The sequence below is a fragment of the Peromyscus californicus genome, unplaced genomic scaffold, assembly GCF_007827085.1.
Source record: "Peromyscus californicus insignis strain IS unplaced genomic scaffold, ASM782708v3 Scaffold_4__1_contigs__length_199733344, whole genome shotgun sequence".
NCBI classification, from domain to species: domain Eukaryota; kingdom Metazoa; phylum Chordata; class Mammalia; order Rodentia; family Cricetidae; genus Peromyscus; species Peromyscus californicus.
In genome coordinates, this window is record NW_026294562.1 from 192,129,571 (window position 1) to 192,148,271 (window position 18,701).

Genomic DNA, 18,701 nt, shown 5'->3' on the forward strand with positions numbered 1-18,701 from the left:
AGGTGCTTGGGTAAGAGCCTCAAGTGCTCTTAACCTCTCAGCAATCTCTCCAGCCTGGCCCCACTCCATTCTTGCAGAACAGGAGTTTGCCTGTTCCAATATCAGCTCCATCCTCCTGGAAGCTTTCCCATTTCCACTCTGTTGCCTCATTATATGGGGATTATACAGGGATGGTTGTCTGCCTTCTCTGTTTGTGCTCTACTTTCTCCTTATTATAGGGATATATAGACTGGTGCTTCCACTGTAGATACAGGAGGCAGGCAGATGGTATTTGTGAGCAAAGACTTCACAATTGCTAACAGGACTAGTGAGGTAAATGGGTCATAAAGCACTGACCTAGTTTTGTGGGTCCCTGGGTTTGACCACCAAAACAACAGAACAAACAATTAGTAACATTAAAGATCAACGTAGCAGGCAGCAGTGTGTTAGATTACTCACTGTAAAACCAAGGCTGTATTGAGCTCAGGTTCCTCTGCTAAACCCAGATAAATAAAATATACTTCTTTTTCTCCTCCTATGCGTAAATCAGAAAGTGAAAACATCATCCCAGATGGTTCCACTGGGCTTTTTATAAAATTATTATTTATTTTTATTTTATGTGTTGGGTGTTTATCTGCATGGATGTCTTTGGACCCCCTGCATAGAGTACTCACGGAAACCAGAAAAGGTCAATGTTTCCCCTGGACTGGATTTACAGATGGTTGTGAGCTGCCATGTGGGTGCTGGGAATAGAACCTGTGTCCTCTGAAAGAGCAGCCAGCATTTTAACCATTGAGCAACCTCTCCAGCCCTCATACATACTTTTCTGAGGTAGGGTCTCATTGACTATCCCTGGCTGGCCTGGAATTCACTATGTAGACCAGTCTGGTCTTGACTGACAGAGAGCCATCTGCCTCTGTCTCCAGAGTGCTGGGATTAAAGACATGCACCACCATTCATGGAATTCACCAGACATTCTGAAATGTACAAATAAGTGTGAGAAATGCAAACAGAATTTGTTGTCTTTTCTGACAAAGGTTGAAATAAGACACAATTCCATTTCAAAATGTAAATAAGCTTCTTGGGATTATTTCAAATTTCTCAAGGGTCAACAACACTTTTGAGGTCAAAATGTTAAATAACGGTTTCATTTGGTGAACAAAATTGTGTCCACGTTGTCAACTGCGTTGTTTTATCTTAGCCATTGTCAAAAGTATGTGGGATGAACTCTGACCAGTCAAACACTAGCCCCTTTCCAGTTAAGAATGAAGTCCTGGTCAGACCCTTGCTGAATCTGTTTTCATGCTGGACTTGGCACAGCTATGCTTGCTCCCACAGAAGCAAGATTTTTTACCTTGCCATTATTTTGAGATGCTCAGACCCATTCCTAACATTAAAGGAGCTTAATTCTAGTTCTGTTTTAATGTCATCCTTTGCCTGAGTGTAATGGAATATTCACCTTCTATATTGTCTCATGTTTGGATATAAACATGCTAGTAATGCACCAGTTTTCACTGGTCATTTATGTATTTTACTTTCTTTCTGTTGTTGATATTTGCAGTCGAGTTACATAAGAAAATAAAATATTCCAGCATTTATCTTTGCTAGGTTTGAAAATTTGTTCTCTTTCTCAGTCTTTTTCCACACTGGAGAATGCTCCTTGGAGTTGGGGAAGACTGGGCATCTTCTCCTGTTGTGTGGATGATTCTCTAGACTGTGGGGCATTATTCGTTTTCTGTGCTGTTCTTGGTTTTCTTTCTCACTAATATTCTGTTGGATTTCATTATCTGTAACTAAGTGTTAGACATTGAAGTTTCCCAGCATTTCTGTCTATTTTCTCCCTACTATTCTACTAGTGATTGTGTCATGTGTTTGGAAACTGTTGAGTAAAATGAACCCACGCTGATAATATAGCCTTCTAGCAAATGCTACATTTTTATCCTTGGTCAGTATTCTTTCTTTGTGTGTTTTGAGAGTTTTGTATTGGATTGTCTGTTACCTTCCAAAATTGTGGCTGCCCATCTTATTTATTGCTATCCACATTCGTGATGTTTCTTTTAAAACCTCCTTTCACACTGAACATTTGGTGTCCTTAAGATCCAGAGTGATAAGGGCTAAATTGATAAGGGCTAGATTGAAGTAATGCAGACCAGCTAGATAGTGCTTATTTCTCCAGTTCTAATCCTCTCCTTGCCAGTGATCTAAACAGGCTGGTGACTCCCTGGCTTCTTTGTTGACCACAGGCCCCATCTCAACACACCTCCCACCCCCCACATTTCCCTTGTCCAGCAGGTCAGATGGGATTTCCAGGCCACTGTGTCCTCCTGGGATACTCACAGCACAGCACAGTGTATTGGTACTTGGGCTGCCACAGTTGGTACGGCTGCATCAGGGATCAGGGGTTGGCATTGATGTGGTGTTGACAGCTTGGTTATTGGCTATGCCAGGAAACCATCTCCCAAGAAGCAGCCCTTCTCCTGTTCTGTCCTGGGCTTTTCCCTGTCTGAGGCCACGGGGGTCATCTTCCTCACCGAGGCTCTGTGTGGTCACGCAGCTGTCCCTGGTGCTTTGACACAGTGACAGTCCCAGTGCTGAAGTGTGAAAAGTTTACTATTAAATGTAGTGTTCCTCTGAAATAAATTTCCAGAGCAAATCTTTTTGTCATTTAAAATCCTTCACTCTCAGTGTGTTGTGTCATATTTGAATGAATGTTTTGTGGGAAATATATGCTTCAATTTTATTTTCACTTTTTAGCCCTGGCTGACCTACATCTCTTCATGTAAACCAGGATGGGCTCCAACACACAGAGCTCTACCTGGTCCTGTCTCTCACACCCAGTCTCATTTTTAATTTGTTTTATTTTTTAAGGAGCTCCATGCTGAGTTGCATTGTGGGTGCGGTAAGTTGGACTTCTACTAATACTGTGGGTGTATGTTATTGCTCTTGTTTTGTCTCTAGTATTTCTTGTTAATATCAATGTAGTTTATATGAGCATTTTGGACACTTTGATTTGAAAAGGCAAGAAGACACAATCTCAGAGCAGAACACCAGGGAGAAATGGCTGCTTCTCCAGTAAATACATTCAAGATCACTGTAATGTCTATTTTTTTTTTCTGGGAATGTCATATATTGAGAATACGCAAACCTTTAAAATTCCGTTTTGAAAATGTTACCTGGTGCTTGGAGAGATGGCCCAGTAACAAAGAACACTTTATGCTCTTGCAGAGGATTGGAAGTCAGTTCATCAACTCATGTGGTGGCTTGTAGCCATCCATATTCCAGATCCAAGGGATTTAACATCTGTTAAGGATTTTTCATCGCTACCACATGTGATGCTTTTTATGCTGTTTAATAAAGACAGAGAAAAACACTTTTTTATGGACAGACACATACAGAGTACACAGAGAGAGAGAGAGAGAGACAGACAGACAGACACACACACAGAGAGAGAGAGAGAGAGAGAGAGAGAGAGAGAGAGAGAGAGAGAGAGAGAGAGAGAGAGAGAGAGAGAGCGCAAACAGACACACAGGGTAGATTCACAAGACAACTTTCAGGCAGACACAGACTCACACTCATGGAACAGAGAACTAGGGAATGGAAGAGACAGGGAACTTCAAGTAGAGAATTCACATCTGGCCTTGTTCTTATTTAATGGGTGCAAGGGAAAATGCTCTCATTTTTCCCTTGACTCAGCTAGGATTATTTGTGATGTGGAGTTAATCACTAATGTGTTTAGTCCATGCACATATGCAGAATCTATTAGCTAGTGACATCATTGTTTTTCCATATGGAGAGAAACAATAGAACTTATCACAAAGTGAAGCAAGCAGTCTTGTCATCTGAAGAGTGTCCATGGGCTCCAAACCCTGTGCTTTAAGGACAGACCCCTATCTTTGCGTTGGTTTTCCTGTGTGCACACCTCCAGGCAGACCTGGGATGCTTATTTACTTTTCATGATCATGACAGCACAGTTTAAACCTCAGAACACACCAGAGAAACCTGATCCTCATAATCGTGACAAATGTATTTCTTAGTGAGAATTTCTAATAGGACTGGAGTAATTCTACAGTCTCTTTTCCTCAGCCTATGCAGATGGACATGGGTTCATACAGAGAACTGTAGGCAGCAATCAGAAGTGCATCAATGGATAAAGGGCTAATCAATATAGCATATATGATAGTTCTATTTCTAGGGTTTTGGGAATAATATAGAATGCTTTCTAAAGTGGCTGCTCTAGTTTATGCATCAACAAGCAGTGTATAACAGTGTCATTTTCCAACATTCACCTCAGAATTTGTTATTTATCCTGGCAATGGTCATTCTAACAGGGTGAAATGGAATCTTTAAGGAGATTTAGTCTGCATCTACCTGATACCTAAGTATACAGAACTCTTTGTCAACATGACTTGAGGAGTACCCAAGCTAACTGCACAGCCTAATCAGGAGACATGAGTGTACAAACATACCTGATACCTACTGACCTTAAAGCTTTCATGGAACTAAATTAGAAAAAGCCAAAAGAAATGATCAAATATTCTGATTCATATCACACACCAAATTACACCAACATGAAGTGAATCGACAGGTTTATAAGCAGCAACAACAATGAAGAAGAAATAAATGCACCTTGATTAAAAAGAAAACCCAAGAAGCAGATTAATTCACTCCAGAATTATGTCAGAATTTCAGAGGATAATTGATCCTGAATCCACTTAAAGTATTCCCTGATGTAAAATGGAGTCAAGACTTCCAGATTCTTTATGAAGTTAATATTACCTGATACCAAACCAGATAAAGAGGAAAATTGAAAAACTTTAACTTTTATTTTTATCTTTTTGTCATTTCATGTGATATACCTTGATTAGTACACACTCTGATCCCTTACTCCATACAGTCCTGGCCCATACACATCCTTCTCTCTGTCTCCTTCCCTCTCTAACCCCATCTCTCTCTCTCATGTTCATTTCTACTCATTTTGCTTTTGACCCACGGAGATTAACCAGGGCCATCTGTGAGGATGTGGGTTTGGAGCTATGTTTTGGAGCCTGTTGGGCTTAGCAGAAGAGACACAAGTAAAGACAGTGATTCCCCTTCTCCTAAAATCTCTCCATAGCCACAGTTGAGAGCTATAAGGGAGGGGCCCTGTGAGCCTCTCCCCCTCCTAGACGGATTGTGTCCAGGGCTGGCCTTGACTGAGCCCAGTGTAGGTGAGTACAGTTGCTGTGGGTTACTGATTACAACAGCTGTGTGGAGTCTAGAGCATGACATGTCCTGGCCGTTCCCCATGTTTTCTTATTTCCTCCCCACTGCCCCTTCCTCAGTATGCCCAGAGCATTGATGGGATAGTGTAACTGAGCTGTTTAAGGCTGTGCCCATTTCAATGGCTTATTTTATGCATCTTGAACAGCCACAAGCTTCTACATTCACCCCTGAGTTTTCAAAAGGAATTTTCTGTGTTTTCCATAAAAGTACCTTCAGAATCCTTCCCAGAAGACAAACTTGTTTCCGTGTTAGCACAAGCACAACATCCCCATCTCACAGCACAGCATGACTTCAGCCCTGGGCTGTTAAAGGTCTGACTGACCACTGACTTCCTGAGATACCTATTTCCTTTCTAAACTCTGAGTAACTGAATTGTCTTCCGCCAAGTCAACGTTGCTAATAGTGTAATTCTGGATATTTGAGTGGCAGTAGTGGAGTTCTGTGAGGGAAGAGTAAAGACGACTGTTTAGTGTCACTTCATTTGTATAGTGATGGTAATGATTATCCAGCTTTCCAGGAAATCTCTCCAGAATGAGTTACTGTTTCAAAAATTTAGAATATTTCACATAAGTGTAGAATATACAGATGGAACTTCACTTTTAACTTGAACTGGTGCTACTTGCATAGAACATTTTTATTTTAATTCATGATTTTCTTTGAGCCATCCAGCTCCTCTACCTTGTCTTCAAGGCTGATATTCTGTCTCCTACCTGCTTGATCTCTTTGAGTTATTATTAGGGTTATTGCATTTTTCATTTCCTGTTTCATTTCACATTGGATTTTTTTCGGTGTTTCTTAAGTACTTATTGAATTTAATATTCATACCCTACAATGTGTTTGCATCCTTCAGGCATTTGCTAGTGTTTTCTTGTCCACGGATCATTTTGTTCCAATCTTCTTTGAGTTGATTCACATGCTTTACATGTTTTGACCATTTTGGACATGACTCTGGTTTTTGAGTTCTGTATATTGGATATCATTTAACTTTCTTTCCTTAGGGGATACAGATATGGTTTGTTTTGAGCCAAGGGTGTTTTATCTTAGTTTTAATTTGTTTTGGGGATGGGGCTTTAGTAACAGAATTTAGGGTGTTGGTTTTCTTTTGCTGTGTGTTTTAACCCAGGAAGCTTGTATTCCAAGATGAGAACTTAGGCGGGATAACCTGTATCTGAAGGGGTCAGAACACAGGGTCAGAGCCCGGGAGGCAGCGTCCTCCTAGATCCAGTTCTGGTCTAGGCTGGCAGCGAGCATGTGGGGAGGCTGTGCAGAGCGGGTCCAGGGCAGCCTGACAGCTGGAGCTGTGTGGAAGGCGGCCTGAGACCGAGTGGGAGGGACGGGTCTCCAATGGGGCGCGACACCTGCCTGATCATTGGTCTTTAGTAGAAAATAAACAGTGGGGTACACTTCGATAACAAAACATGAAGATTGCTCAGTGGTGAAGAGCACTGGCTGCTCTCCCAGAGGACCCAGGTTCAAATTCCAGCAAGCACATGGCAGCTCACAGCTGTCTCTGACTCCAAGATCTGACACCCTCACACAACCATACATGCAGGCAAAACGCCAATGCATCTAAAATAAAAATAAATAAATTTTTAAAAAGGGGGGGGGGGGGGAGAAAGGAAGGAAGAATAAGAGCCGGATGTTGGCTTGCTGGAGGAAGAATGTAACCGGAAGCAGCCATGCATTGGGCGGCGCCCGGCAGAGCCGCTTCTGGGAACCATGCTGAAGGGACAGCGATTTCCAACGTTCTTTGTTAGACTCGTGTAGCCGTTTTGTTCCGAACTGCATGAGAAGGACCCGGCGGGGTGTCGCTGGGACCTGAAACCTCCCCGGAGCCGCAGTCTCCGCGCGGGGCGGCCTGGGAAAGTCACCAGTCAGCAGCGCAGTGGCGGGAACCGCAGCCCGGCGGCCCTGGAACCTCCCAGGTCAGAGGAGCTGCGGGGCTGGGACACGGGAGGGGAGGGACCGGGGTGTGCTCGCGGAGGCTGCTCAGAAGGACACAGCTTTCAAAATTCTGTTGTGGATATCGTTCCGTTGTCGGTAAGGTTGAGATCCTATGAAGTGGGGTGTATCGTGATTTTTTCTTTTATGGTTGCCAGAATGTTTTCACCATATAATCTCGTAGAGCATCTGCAGTGTCTGTAGTTTGCAAACGGGGTTTCTTTGATACTGTACCAGTTCCAACGCTCCTAGAATTGTAATTCATCCATCGTTTCTTAATACCCCTGCTGCACTACTTGCCTCTACAATAGAGTGGCTTGTGGCCTGAGGAACTGGCTTCCCTAGAGAGCTTTGTAGATATTAGTCATATGAGGAACCTTTGTAGACTTGATTGAATCAGAAAATGTACGTTACAAAGCACCACAGTTATGATTGTAAATATTAACATTTACTAAGCGAAGTTTTACTCGCCATTAATTTTCCATCTGAGATGTATGCAGTCTGTTGTAAACACAGAATTCCGAAATGTGTCTTCATGTGCTTAGTTGTTGATATTACACCTTAGGTCTGAATGATAAATGAGGACACGACTACTTTAAATGTGGTTGAGGAGAAGGTTTATTGTAGGTATGAGGGAGAAAATAGCCAGAGGCATCTGGAAGGGCCCAGAATGAACTGGTCCATGAGAGGAGAGAGAGAAATGAAGAGAAGACCGGAGAGAGGTGGAGGCCAAGAGAGGAACCTGGAGCCTAGAGGCCAAGAGCACATAGCAAAAAAAAAAGTCCTCTTTGATATGTTAATGGGCACTTCAGTTAGCCATTTCTCATGAGTTTTTTGCCCCCTGACAAGGTCCAGGCAAGCCCAGTATACATGCTGTGAGAAGATGTTATCAGGTCACACTATTTTTATAGATAGAAAACTCTTTTTTTTTTTTTTTTTTTTAGTTTTTAGAGACAAGGTTTCTCTGTGTAGTTTTGCGCCTTTTCTGGAACTCACTTTGGAGACCAGGCTGGCCTCGAACTCACAGAAATCCGCCTGCCTTTGCCTCCCAAGTGCTGGGATTAAAGGCGTGCGCCACCACTGCCTGGCTTTAGAAAACTCTTTTTTCTTACAGTCTCCCTTGCTTCCCCTCAGGGTTCTTGGACAGACCACTCTGCATGTGTGTGAGGTGTGTGTGAATGAGGTTTCACATCCCATAAAGTGAGATCCTCAGAGATAAAGAGACGTTTTTCGTGATATTTTCTCTCTTCATGTTTATCCTTTGCCAGGTGTTTTCTTCTTTCATTTTTGTTCCATGGAAAGTTCCAAGTACTTTCTGAAGATTCCCTTCCCCATATGCAAGTCTCACATTGCTCAGTGAGTCCTGCTCACCTGTGAATCAGAACAAAGAGCCCTGCATGGTGAAGAGAGAGGAGACAGTAGCAAAGGATCCAGGTATGGTAGAAGGATTGAGGAAGGGGTGGGGTAGGTCTCAAGTGATAGTTGAAACAGGAAGTTGGTTTTGGTAGATTCTGTTTCATTAATGATTATGGAAAATTTCACTGAGATAATCTTAGATGTGATACTGAATTTGCCATCGTTGGCTGTGTAGAGAGCAGTCAATTGTTTCAGTATTTGATGAGTTATGAGTCTCTGAAATACCTGTTGCCCATTGAAACCAAAGTTTCTTTCACCCAGGCTGAAAGCAGCACCCCAGATATGAGAGTGAACTGAGCTATTTAAAGGCAGGTTGAGTATTGTACATGTAGCAAATATCAGTAGAGGCTCCCTGCCTAGGACCTGTGACCTTTGTTATCATTGCTTTTGGCGAGGTTCCCCGTCCATCCATGTATTTCCTTCTGTGGAGCTGGCCTCATAGTGAACCAGAAAACCTGGTACCCATAGAAGAGTCTTCCTCCTATGACACCCGTGGGCATGCCTTGCCTGACAGATTGGGATTATTGTACATAGGATCCAAATCTGGATATGGCCATTGATAGCTCCACCTCCTTACCCAGCCTGCATACCTGTTTTTGACAGTATGAATGCTATGACCAGGGAGTCCCAGATATCTGTAGACAGTGTGAGTGGTCTGATGTGACCTTTCCCAAGATGGTCCAATTGCTTTCTGACTCTCCTATGTTGTCCTCTTTAAGTTTCTGTCTTTCTTGATTGTGTACACACTGATGCACTGTGTTGAATTAGTCCTGATTCAAGTGGAAAAATTCAAATTGTTCTGCTTTTGTCCTGTTTGGTTTAGCTTTGTGTCTCTTCATGTTCATTATGCTGAGGTATGTTTCTCCTGTTCTCACATTCTGGAGAGCTTTATACTAAGCAAATGTCATATTTTATGTATCTGTTGACATAGTCTTTTTTCTTCTCTCACTGAGCCCACTTATTTGATGTCTTACATTGATTAGTTTGTAGATCTTGCACTCTTGGTGTGAACTCAGCTTTCCTTCCATTTCCTTATAATTTAGAGAGACTGTCTGTGTCTGTTTCCTTCCCAGCAAGTAGTCTGTGATTTTCCTTTGTACATATTAGTTTGGGTCCATCTTCTTTGAGTGTCAAGGTAAAGCCAGCTCTTTATGATGACTTTCTAGCATTCATTTTCTTTGTGTTTTATTTACTAGTCTCCTTTTTGTTTTTTGTTTTTTGATTTTTCGAGACAGGGTTTCTCTGCGTAGTCCTGGATATGTTGATATTCCCAGTACCTGTCAAGATATGAGATGATACAAAATATAACTGTGACATATATTTATGTATATATACTGTGGTTTTATAATTATGTAAACATAAAATCTGTTATCCACACATGCAGAATGAATGCTTCTTTTGTGACCCAGATTTAATGTAAGATATAACATATAGTTATATAAGCCAAGAGACTAAACACATGAAAGTATACTTTCTCATGAAAGTATAAAGTTAATTTCCATAGAGGAAAATGGTAGCAGCCAGGGACTGAAAGACCTCAGAGTTGTCATAGTGAATATTTATTGTCAACTTGAATGTATTAAGAACTATCTTGAGGCTGGAGAGATGGCTCAGAGGTTAAAAGTACTTGTTGCTCTTGCAGAGGACCAGGGTTCCATCTTAGCATCCACATCATGGTCTATAGCCATCCATAACTCCAGTTCTTGGAGATCTGATCCCCTCTTCTCACCTCCATGGATACCATGCACGCAAGTGGTGCATATACATGCATGCAGGCCAAACATTTCCAAATAAAATAAAGTAAAATGAATAAATCTAATTTAAAAATTGTCTAAAAACTGCCTAGAAGAATAGTAAGGTACATGTCTGTGTATGTCTGGGAAGGTCTTTCCACAGAGGATAGGGCTTTGAAGGTTTTAGCCTGATCAGTGAATAATCAATGAATAATCCTCACATTAGCTCATAATGAGATTGGGTTGTTGGAAGCTAGTAGAAAAAGCAGGAAGAAGACAGATCGTAGAGAGGATATAATTCACAGGAGCAAGCTTGAAAAGATACACCTTATCCCTGTACCTTCCTGAACATTCTCTTCTCCCTGGCACCCACCAACTGGGTTCTGCCATGCCTCCAATTTGATGATTCTGTATTAATGTTTCCTACAGCAATTTAGCACTCACATTAGATTTTAAACAGATTTTATGACCTGAATTGTAATATTCTACCTTTTAAATAGGTTCAGGTGGGTTTCAAGGGATCAATATTCTTACACAAAGTTGTGCAAGCTACTAAAGTAGAAACAAGTCCATCTCTAAGAAGAACTAATTTGGAATGATAATCTTTTCCTCAGTGACCATTTTATTGTAGACGATGATGAGAATGATTAAAACTGGATCTGATAATAAGTTTACTGTATTGAGAGAAAAACATGATGTGTCTTTTCTCCAAGACAGCAGGATACACATGATAAATACATGTACTGTATCTGCCACGTAGAATGAACTGAAATGTATCCTAAGTTTCTTTTTTCCTTTAGATTGTTTACTTATTTTTACTTTTATGTGCATTGGTGTTTGCCTGTGTCTATGCCTTTGTAAGGATGTTGGGTCTTCTGGAACTGTAGTTACAGATACTCGTGAGCCACTATGTGGGTGTTGGGATTTGAACCTGGGTCCTCTGAAAGAGCAGTCAGTACTCTTAACCACTGAGCCATCTCTCCAGTCCTGTATTCTAAGTATTTTTTATCAGCGAGAAATGCTGACAGCATTTTCAGATAGGGTGTAAGCAGTCCTATCCCCACCTCTATATTGTACCATGTGGATTATAGCAGTAAGAATTTTCAGGAGATACTGACCTGTTGCTGTGCATAAGCCATCAATTTTTAAGCATTAACTAATGTCCCATTTAATGACTGTTCTCTTTTTTTTCTCCTTTGGAAGAGGAAGGCTCCCCTCCCTCATGTTTTTCCTGTCCCTGTTTTTTTGTAGGTAGAGATTCTGAAGAGAAGTTTTGATGGACAGACCTCTATTTATTTCTTTAAAAAACTAATTAAGTATAGGAGTGTTCATTTGCATGTTTTTATGTGAACAGCATGTGTGTGATGGCCATGGAGTCACCAAATCCATGGCACAGGAGTTAGGTAAAATTGTAGGTTGCCTAATGTGTAGAGAGAATTAGACCCTTTCTCTTTAGGAACAAGTGTCCTTAACCCTTGAGACATCTCTCCAGGTCCCAGGTTTACATTTCTGGTGCACTTTCATGATGGAGCCAGTATATAACACTGCAAATTCTATTTTTTGAGAATGTTAGAATAGAATCAAGTGAGATGCGGCTGCAGACAGGATTGATCCAGTGTCAATATTGCAGCAAGTCTGACAGTTGTAGAATTTGGAAGCAAAGTTTTGCTCATCATAACTTCATCATCTGAGATATGACACTGGGGTGCTATTTGATATCAACACAGAGTTCTTAAACTACATCTAGACCTCAGATACAAAACTTATATTCTCAAAACGTTTGTTGACTCTGAGACTATTGTCATTTTGATTTATAGAGATAGAAAATTCAATACAGACTGTGACTATTTTAGAAAGTATCTTTTATTGTTTTGTTTTGTTTTGTTTTGAGACAGCGTTTCTCTATAGCCTTGACTGTCCTTGAACTCTTTATGTAGACCAGGCTGGCGTCGTTCTCTCAGATCTGCTTGCCTCTGCCTCCCTATGGTGATATTTTATCTGTGTCCCCCAATAAAGTTTATCTGAGGATCAGAGGAAAAAGCCAGCCACTATATTAGACATAGAAGTCAGGCTATGGTAGCACGTGCCTTTAATCCTATCATTTGGGAGGCAGTGATCTGTCTGCATCTCTGTGAGTTCAAGGCCACACTGGGAACAGAGCCAGGCATGGTGGCACACGCCTTAAATCACAGCACTAACCATAGAGGTCTGTAGGTCTGTACAGACAGACAAGAAGTGACAGAGATGGGCAAGAAGAGGAAGTGATGTAGCTGGAAGAGAGCAAATGAGATAGCAGAACAGAAAGGCATATAGGTGTAGGTATACAGGAAGTAGGCCTCTTTGGAGACTGAGGTGTCAGTGAGGTGAGGTTAGCTTATGGCTTCTCCTATTCTTCTGATCTCCCAGGTTTTTACCCCTATATCTGGCTCCTAGTTTTTATTTAATAAGACCTTTTAAGATTTGTGTTATACCTCCCAAGTGCTGAGATTAAAAGCATGTGGCACCACTCTCCACCCAAAATTATCTTTTATTAAAATTACATTTCACATTTATTTTATGTGATTATATTTGCTTGACTGTATGCATATATGATATGTGTGCCTCTAGCCTGTAGAATTCAGAATTGAGCATTGGATCTCACGGAACCAGAGTTAAAATCTGTTGTGTTGTGCCACAAGGGTGCTAGGAACCAAACTGCATTTTGCCACATTCTGTTTCTATAAGAATGGTTCTGGAATATTCTGCTGTAAATCATCTCGTGATTATCCTCTTGTACATATTACTGACTTTCTATGTTATAACTAATAGGAAAAAATACAATGTATTTGACTGCATTTGTATGATGATGTCCTTATTTCATCTGTGTCTCATTTTTGTGTTCTTATCAATATTATACAAATTTCATTACTTTCATTTAAGCATACTGTGAAATTAGGACAATTTTTGCCTCAAAGTTTGTTTCCTGATTTTCTAACTGTGAAGGTTTCAGTAGGTCCTTCATATTCTATTTATTTTGTGGTCTGTTTTTTAATTTCCTGATAAAATACTAGCAGGACTCTGATAAGAATTGATTAGTATCTCTACAAAATATTAAACTTGTCTATATTGTCTTCTCATTGATTTTTTTTTCCTCTTATTTCTTCATGATTTCTACTGCAGTAATTTTAATTGATTTTAAAATCTTGGTTTAATCTTTTAAAGGGTTTGAATGCTCTGTGTTTTCTCAATTTCATATATATTTTGGATTACTTTGTTCATAAACAAATTGCTTAGTACCTTTGGAAAATGGAAACCTTAATGATTTCATTCCTGTATTTGAATGAGAGCATGCTACCATAGTGTTACTCTTTATATGTCATGTATGTAATTTGCTTTGATTTGCTGTTACTGTTTTATGTATGTTGATCAGTGAGTATTTATTCATCAATTCACGAATGTACGATAATAGGTAATTTCATACAGAACTACATGTGTGAGATGGTTGAAACTTATGTGAATTCTTTGCTTGTTTGATTGTTAAAGAAGCTGCACACTTGCTGGGCAGCGGTGGCACACACCTTTAATCTCAGCACTCTGGAGGCAGAGCTAGGCGGATCTCTGTGAGTTCGAGGCCAGCCTGGGCTACAGAGTGAGATCCAGAACAGGAACCAAAACTACATGGAGAAACTCTGTCTTGAAAAACCAAACCAAAACAAAACAAAAAAACAAAAAACCAACCAACCAACCAAACAAACAAACAAAAAAAGACGCTGCACACTGATTTGCCTTGTGACTGCAGGAAGTTGGAATCCCACTGACACTGTGTCTCTCAGGTCTTTCTGCTGCTTTGTCTGAAAGATTAGTCACAAGAGGACCTTGAGTGTGGACACTAAGCAGATAGAAAGGAGACATTACTACACATTATTTGAGAGTTTTGTCCATGACTAACAATGTGTAGCATGGAGGTTCCAGACAGGAGATTGGTGTCTGGATGAGATGTGTGCCCACTATGATGAGTGCTGCTCACGGACCAGCTGTAACAGGTGCCCTGAGTGTCAGGAAAGTGTGTCAGCATCTCTCATTTCATTATGTTTCTTGTAAAGGCAATCAGGTGGTTTTGAGCAAAAGTGCAGACCAATGCATTAAACAGGTGAAAGAATTTCGCATCTGTGATTGGAAGGGTGAATGTTTGAGGTGTGAACTCTACAGAGCCTGGTCTAGAGAGGGCAGAAATGGTGGACCTGACCCTGACCCCATTAGTAGTTTTTATGTAGATAATGCAGAAGACAGTTGCAGAAATGAAATCATCAGTTCTGTTCCTTTCATGTCTTTTTTTTTTTTTTTTTTTTGAGTGGGACCCTCTGTCAGTGACTATGGGGGTCCAGCCCCTCAATAGTCCCCTCCCAGGGTCCGGGAAGAATCTACAACCAGCTGATAATTCGATGAAAAGAAATGAATCTATGTACATGAAACTCCTTAGTTCATACACTTTATTATTCTGTGATAGTTCTCTCTCTACACAGCTTCTATTCTGCTCTCATGTCTAGCTCCTTTCTTGCCTGATTTCTCTCTATATTTATCTACTGTCCCCTCTAGGTTCTATCTTAATTCCTTCATCTAGTTCTGTCCCTTCTAGGTTCCCATCTATCTAGTTCTTTCCCCTATCAGCTCCTCTCCCGTCTCCTTCTCTCTCATCTGGCTCTTTCTCATCTTGTTCTTCCCCATCTGGCTCTTCCTCATCTTCCATCTCGTTCCTCTAGTACTCTCTTCTAGCCCTTCAATCTAGTTCTTACCCATCTCAGTTTGTTCCTCTCAAGTCCTTACCCATCTAGTTCTTCCATTCTCTTTTCTCTTCTCCCCCCTGTGCCCTGGAAGTCCCCGTATATAAAGGGAGGGTCCGAGCTAAATTGTGTAAAGCTATTACTTAACGTCCACCTCTCCTAGGCGGTGTCTCCTTGTGGAATTTAAGTTAGGAGACTTGCACATGGGCTGTTATCATTGTTATCCTAGGAAATTGGGCGCCCACCTGGGTGGTGTTTCCTGTAGTCCTTGAAAGTGGCTAAGGGAGATATCTGATTCCAGAGAAAGCCTTTCCTGAGACTGTTCTCCATATACCTAGAATGTGTGTGTACAGAGAATGATCAGTCCACACTGTTAGCCCTTCTTCGGGAAAAGTCAATTGGGAAAACTATGAAGGCACACATGATTTTCATAACAGAAGACAGCTGATATATAACAAGCCAAGTAACACCGAAAACTCCTTGGGATTTGGCTTCCTCTGGAGGAATTCCCTGATTCCTCCAGGTAGTGACTTTGCCATAACCAGCTGAGTTCTTATGGTATATTCCTGCGGCCTGCAACAACCCTCTGAGTTTAACTAAATTTATCTGAGCATGGGTGGGTGGTTACTTAGTGGATCCTGGGCAACCCCTAAATGGCTCCACTTCTGAAAGAGACATCCCTATTGACTGCTACAAACTACCTATGGACATGCAGTTAAGGTCCCAATGTCGAGGGCCTTTCTCTTAGCCTTGATGAAACGTTGATGGACTCAGTCTCACGAGATATGTTGCAGATAAACACAGAGGCATACTTGGGTCCAGAACTTTTTTTACTGCATGTCCTCCATCCTCTGGCTCTTCCATTTTCTACTCTGTCTTCCAGAATGTTCCTTTGACCTGGACCTGAAAGTTGTTTTTCAGTTACAGGCTTCTGAGGCTGAAGGTTCATGGGTCAGAAAAAAAAAAAGAAAGAAAAGAAAAGAAAGAAAAGATGGGCTCAAGAGCCCTGCACAGGCTGTATCTTATGCCTGCAGGGTTATTAAGAAATGCAGCATCTTATAGACAGTTCTAAATTTTAGAATGGAAATGGATTATTTGATCGTTTCTTAATATTCTTTGTTTTGTTATGTTGATAGATTTGGCTTTTTCTCGTTCATATATATATTGGTATTAGTTTTTTTTGAAGCTGTATAGTATTTTTATATTTGTTTTGCAGAATATTATCCATATACATTTCAAGAAATCACTGGAGGAAAATATAGACACATACCTTTTTGTTATTTTTTTTGTCTGTTACGTTTCTTCTCTTTCTAAATTCTTTTCTATTTCATTGATACTTTGCAGTATATTTCATGCCTTTATATATTCTTGACTATATATTCTTCTCTAGGTTTTCTTTCTTATTGTTTGTTCAAGAAGCTGCACACTGTCTTTTCTGGTGGCTTCAGTGAGCTGGATTCCCACTGACACTGTGTCTGTGTTCTTTCTCCTGCATTGTCTCTAGCATTTGTTATTATTTAGGACCTTTAATGTGGACACCAACTAGTCAGGTTTAGGCCAGGTAGCTAGGCCATAATGTGTCCATAATTCCAAGGGGCATGTCTTATGACTAGAGTGTTTTTCACATGTCACTTCTCCATCCTCTAGTGCTTAAAATCTTTTACCTCTTCTTCTGTAATGTTCTCTGCAGTTTAGATGTGGGAATCTGGAATTCCCATTTTAGTTTGTGCAGGAAACAGTCAATTGTTCTCAGTATTTAATGATTTATGAGTCTCTGAAATAACCATTGCCCATTGAAAACAATGTTTCTTACACCAGGGCTGAAAGCAACCCCAGGTTATGGTGTGAACAGAACCAGCAAAAGGCAGTTTGAATATTTGTACATGTAACAAAATGTCAGTAGTGGATTCTGCCTAGAGCCTGTGACCTTCACCATCCCTGACTTTTGGCCAGATTTTCTGTGACATGCATGTATGTCCTTCTTTGGAGATGGCCTCAAATCAAATAGAAGGCCTTCTATTATCCACAAAATAGTCTTGCCACTGTGAGGCCAATGGACATGCCTTGCCTTGCAGGTTGATATTATTAGCATACAGGATCCAAATCTAGATATGGCCATTGATAACTGCCCCTTGCCACAGGCTGCATTGCAGTTTTTGGCACTGTGATGGCTATTCTTGGTTGTCAACTTGACTATATGTGAAATGAACTATAATCCAGAAATGGAGGGCACACTTGTGATCTAGACCTTGAGGCTGAATGACACATGCCTTTAATCCAGACCTTGAGGCTGGTGGGCACAACTTTAATCTGGGCTTCACCTTCTGTTGGAAGCCTATTTAAGGACAATGGAAGAAGGAAGGGGTGTTCTTTGCCTGCTTGCTCTCACCTCTGTCAACACATGCATCCCTTCTTCAAGATCCCAGCAGACCAGCTGAGACACTCAGTCTCCTGGGACTGAGCAGCTAGTAGATTCTTGGACTTTCCACCCAAAACTAGCCATTGTTGGACTGCAGCCTGTGAGTCATTCCAATAAATTTCTACCTTGAAAGTGCAGAATTCTATTTCTTATCTAAGAGGTCCTCTTTCTTTCTTACTGTCCTATATTATCAGGTTTAAAACTTTCGGTGTTCTTCAGCTGTACATCCACTGAGGCAATGTGTGGACTGTGAAGGGCATCCTTCTTTGTCTTGATTAGAGCAAAATGATTCCAGCTGTTCTTTTGTAGGCTTAGGATTTTTGTCTCATTGTCTTTATTTTACTGAGGTATATTCCTTTTGTTCTTACATTCTTCAGAGATTTTATAAGGAGCAAATGTGATATTTTGCCATGGGCCTTTCATGGATCTATTGACATGGTTATGATTCTTCTCTTACTGATGCTCTATATATGGTAGCTTACATTGATCAGTTCATAGGGGTTGAAACAGTCTTGCATTCTTGGCATTAAATCAGCTTGCATTCTGTTTCCGTGTAATTTAGAAAACAACCTCTGTGTCCATGTTCATCCTGGCAATTTGTCTGTGATTTTTCTTTGCATTTATTTGTTTTGGTCTCACCTGGTTTGGGTGGGGAGGGAAAGCTAGCATTGTATAATAAATTTCTAGAGTTCATTTTCTTCCTTTTTAATTTAGTATTCTCCTTCTGGTATTAGTGTAAGTTTTGTCTAAAGGAAAGGAGAATTCTATACTGAATCTTTCCAGTCCTCAGACACTGTTAAGAGGAATTTTTTCCTGCTTCAGTTTCATCTTTGCTTAATGCCTTTTCTAGTTTTATAACTTAGAAGGGTGAATTGTTCACTTGTTTCTATGAGGTCATCCTTTTCTTCTTCAGTTCCAGTATCTTTGCATGTGACCGTCCACAGCACTCTATAAGGTGACTCTGATGTCATTGGCATACAGTGCAGTGTCCTATTTTCAACTAGTTCTATTACTTGGGGATTCATTTTTTTTTTAGTTTGGGTTAGGTGAAAAATACTTCATTTGTACTTTTGTGTCTTCACAGAAAGAAATCTGTTGCTTGACTCATTGTATTGCCTTTGAGTCTCTATCTCATTAATTTCTACACAACTTTTCTGATATCTTTTTACATACTATTTCAGACTGACTTGT

General features: G+C 40.7%; 1 protein-coding gene across 1 annotated transcript in view; it reads left to right on the top strand.

Moving 5' to 3' along the window:
• The first annotated feature begins 6,585 nt into the window (after positions 1 to 6,585).
• Positions 6,586 to 18,701, top strand: part of LOC128124474 (gastrula zinc finger protein XlCGF17.1-like) — a 40,373-nt gene continuing 28,257 nt past the window's right edge. The window contains 2 exon segments of the mRNA XM_052760789.1: positions 6,586 to 7,166; positions 8,451 to 8,616. The gene's annotated coding sequence lies outside the window, so the exon portion shown is untranslated.